The 4,606-nt window shown below is 34.9% G+C and overlaps 1 non-coding gene across 1 annotated transcript; it reads right to left on the bottom strand.

The window, feature by feature from the left end:
* Positions 1–3,191: 3,191 nt before the first annotated feature.
* On the bottom strand, positions 3,192–3,327 carry LOC123839936 (U4 spliceosomal RNA). Its single transcript, XR_006789800.1, has one exon. It is a non-coding gene; the product is annotated as a U4 spliceosomal RNA (small nuclear RNA).
* Between the last annotated feature and the right edge of the window lie 1,279 nt (positions 3,328–4,606).

Here is a 4,606-nt window from a genome sequence, read left to right on the forward strand (position 1 = left end):
GCAGGGTTTCGTCCCTCTATTGTTAATGCACTAATCTAGAGCCACCTTGGGCTTGAGGTGGGACAGACCAGGTTACTATAGCTGTGGTCATACAGAACTGCAAGGTGTTTGCCTGTGTTGTCTCCTGAGAAACTTTCACTGGAGGCCAGGGCCTGCAGTCATATAGATGTCTGCCCCCAGCCTACTGGTGGGCCATAGTCAAATGCTGCATGTGGTTATCTTCCTTTGTCCCTGGGGTTGGAGTCACTTCAGAATGGTGCTGGCTCTTATTGGGGCTGCTTGCACACTGCCATGCTTGTGGAACCACTTTGAATGGACTTCTGCCAAAGGCAGGTTGTATGGAGAAGTCAGCAGGAGAGGGCAGGTTTAGGGTACATAGTGTTAGCAAGGTTTGTGTTATTCTGCTTGTGGGAGGGGAGCTGTAGCAATTTTGGAGAATTTCTGCTGAGGACAGCTTGGAGAGGGGGTGTCCACAGAAGAGCATGTGGAGTTTGTTTGCAAACTAGGTGGACACTGTTCATACTGGTTCCCACAGGTGGTCATGTATGTAGGCTGGGGATGTGGGAGGGCAATGGCACCCACCCACTCTTTTGTTCTTGGAGAAGTCTCTTGAAGATCCCTGCCCCTCCAGCATGTTCTGAGAGTCCTGAGATTAGTAAGTAAACCTCCATCCCAAGGAGTGTATATGCAAAGCATTTTTCAAACTGCTGCTTCTAGGCTGTATCTCAGAGAGGTCACTTGTTTTGCTATCTCTTTAAGGGCAGGAACTCCATTTCCTATCATCCTTAGGTTCTTCCTAAGCCTAGCCTACTGATTTTTAAAATTTAGATGTAAGGCCCCACTGATTGTAAAAACTCACAAAGTTAAAACTCTATTTTTCAAAGCCAGTGTTTCCCAGTGTGAGTCCCCATGCCTGGGGTGCGTAGGGCAGGCTCTGTTCCTCTCCCTTCTCTGTGCCTGCAGTGTCCCTCCCTCTCACAATCTACCAAGTCAGTTTGGTTCCTGATCATGTTTCCAGCCTTCTTACCTTTTTCAATGTGGCCTTTTTTCTACATTTAATGGTTGGGAAGGCAGTTCTGTCAGTCTTGGGTAGGTCATTTTATGGGTTATTTACACTGATGTGGATATTATCTTGGTGTATCCATGGGATATCGTAAACTTACAAGCATCTTCCCCGGAATTCTCCTAAAAAGGATATTTTTGAAATAAAGTGTTTTTAAAAATGAAATGATAAAGGAATCAATGTAATTGTTTTTGTCACTTTCACTTGTATGATATTGATAGTAGTAACTGGACATTATAAGACAACTCTGTAGATTCTCAACAATTGATCAATATTTCCTTCCTCCCCTTTCTCAACTACTCTAGGAAGATAAGCTTCATTATATATTACAGGAATACCTTGAAGATACTGTGGGTTTGGTTCCAGACTGCTATAGTAATATGGATCAAATGAATTTTTTGGTTTTCCAGTGCATAGAAAAGTTATGTTTACACTATACTACAGTCTATTAAGTGTCCAATAGTATTATGTAAAAAACCCATGATGTACATACCTTAATTTAAAAATATTTTATAAAACTAATAACTGTTATCTGATCTTTCAGCAAGTCATAATCACAGATCACCATAACAAATATAATAATAAAATTTGAAAAATTGTGACACAGAAAATGAAGTGAGCAAATGCTATTGGAAAAATGGCACTGATAGACTTGTTCAATGCAGGGTTGCCACAAACCTTCAATATGTAAAAAATGGAATATCTGTGAAGCTTAATAAAATGAGACTTAATAAAATGAGGTATGACTATATATGACTGTTGTTCACATTTCTCTTCCCTTTAAAACAGGATGTTTCTTTTCTGTTGTTGATATTATAAATTTGAAGAAAATAACACAAAGATATACTAATTACATATCGTGCACACAAAAAATGTATGTGTGTGTGTATATACATATACACATACACATATTAAATAATATATTTGTATAATAAAACTAGCAGCAAAAGAGTTTGGACCACGATAGACCCCTGTCCCAAATAATATTCTCTGAGAAAAATAATTCAATCCCTGATGCCACTAAACAATCACCTACTCTTTGTATATTGAAATACACAAATTACAGAAATAAAAAAATTTTCTTGTACTATTTCTCCCCTCTCTGTGCCTTAGGGATGATAGTACGTAGATAACAATAGGTACAGGTAAAGTATATAAGTGATGAGTAGATAGAAGAGAGACAGATAACTGTAGTTGGTCTTTTAACGGTCTCTACAGTATGGAAAATAAAGCCACTAATCCAGAAAGTATGAAGAGAATACTCAAAGTAGAGCAAGTCTGAGAAGCTATAAAATGATAGCTCACTTTTAGGTAAGTTATTCTATTATAGATTGTCTGATATGTATTTAGAATAGAAAAGCATGGTAAGCTATTTTATTTTCCTGACTTACTGCTAGTGCAATAATATTCAAAAACAATGTGTTTGACACTGATCATCACATAAGATGGTTACAAGTTTATGCTATTAAAACCTATTAATTTTATAAAGAAATAAACATGCAAGAGGCATTTTTTTTTGTCATCAGAATATATAACCCAATCTACTTTGTCCATATTCTGATCCTTCTCTTCTGTACCCTTCCTCCCAACTATAAGTTTAGTAGATATAAATGGCATTTAAACTAGAAAGGATCAGGGGCTTACTTTACTTGGATGAAAAGCAGATTATATATTGCACATGAGATTTATATATTCCTTAGAATCTTGGATTTGATGGGCTAGAAAAAGCATATCCTTCAATTTTATATTTTAGGTACAGACCACCTCATGTTTTTGCCTCAGTAACGTTTACAAGCATGTCATACCATTCCTTTCAAGAATCCATAAAAACCAGCACCATCATTTAAGATTTTTTTTTTTTTTAAGTAGGCTCTTTTCTCAGATTTTGAAACATCTCTTTGCACAGCATGGGGAACACAAATAACTTTGGCTTTAAAACCACTAAACCCCATGTATGCTCAATGCAATGCACAATGTTTGTTAGCCATTTATTTTATGACATTTGTAAGTGAACATTATATGATGCTATCTCCAAATAGGGGTGTTTATAGAGCTGATGAGAAAGTAGAATGAAGACAGTTAGTAAACTGCCAATTAACAGAAACCAAAACATACAGAGAATGAAGAACTCCAAGAGAGAATAATGATGACATGGATGAAAATAAATGCAATATCATGTGATGTTTCAGACATATAATTTTAATTAGCAATAATCGCGCCTCGGATAAACCTCATTGGCTACGATACTGCCACTGCGCAAAGCTCAGACATATAATTTTAAATGAATGTAGAATCTCCTCTCATCCTTTATATTTTAAAGGTGGGTTCATTCTTTTAAATGAAAGCTTTAAAACATTTTAGATATTCTAATATTCATGTTAGCATTTAAATATTTGTTATTAAGTCCTTAGAAATAAAGTAAAATGAGCAATAAGATTAAGGATTATTATATTGTCCCTCTTTTCTTCCTCACTTGTATATTTTGTTCAGTGTGCTGGTCATTAGCATATCTGGTTGCTAATTTGAAAATTTTTATGTAATGTTTTTATTTCTTGAAGAAATTATTATAAAATACATTATTTGCTAGTAGGAAATTCTCCTTATTTGTATTTTAAACACATATTTAACCTTTGCAACTCTTTTTTTCTTACAATCTCAAGCTGGAGCTGGGAATTTATAAAATTGTAGCTCATTAATATTAGGTGAAGGTTCATAAAAAAAGGATCTATTTGGTCAAGCTTCAGCTGGTGTATCACGATCCAAAAGTAGCATCATAATCACACATCATATAATAGTGATGTTTAAATATGAACAATTTATCTGGTGATGTAGCATTTCTAGTCATCTATCACTCCTATTTCTCTCCAACATAAATCATAACTTCCTCAATCCTCAAAACCTCTTGTTCATAAGTAGCATATTTGCCTATTATTCCCTGATTGGCTTTTAAGAATTTTGATCCCTTTGTTGCTAAGTTTAATGCTTCCCTAATATATTTATTATTTCCATAAACTCAGTCTTCTCCAAAGTGTCCTTTGGAAACTACCGTTTTCTTAAGTTCTTTTGGCAACTCAAACTTTTCCTATTAGTTTCCTTCTACTTCCTAATAACAACTAAATGCCTGCTTACTTCAGGTGATAATATATTCAAAACCCCTTATTCCAAATAGGATATTCTTATTCCCTTTCTGGGTGACTCACATGAAGGAAGTAAAATATACTTCAGTACCCTTGATTACTTTTTACAGAAATCAGTGTTACCATATATTCATTGTTTAACTAAAAAGAACTCACAGTTGACCTCTGCTGTAAATCAGTTCTGTGCCCTACTTAGGTTTATTGGAACACCTTGATCTTTTTTCTCTTTTTTTCTTCTGAGTTATCAATCCTGGATAAAATTCTAACAAAATATATGTAAAGCAGTCTTACATAATACATGAGATTTAACTGAATAGAGAAGTCTTGAATTTTTAAAATTCAAAATAATAAAAAGAATTTTGGGGGAAAAAAGAAATTGCCTGAGTTTTAGGAGTCTGACTCAAGT

This window comes from Mirounga angustirostris, unplaced genomic scaffold (assembly GCF_029215605.1).
Source record: "Mirounga angustirostris isolate CCGP_5_RB_7025 unplaced genomic scaffold, mMirAng1.0.hap1 SCAF_3, whole genome shotgun sequence".
Lineage (NCBI taxonomy): Eukaryota > Metazoa > Chordata > Mammalia > Carnivora > Phocidae > Mirounga > Mirounga angustirostris.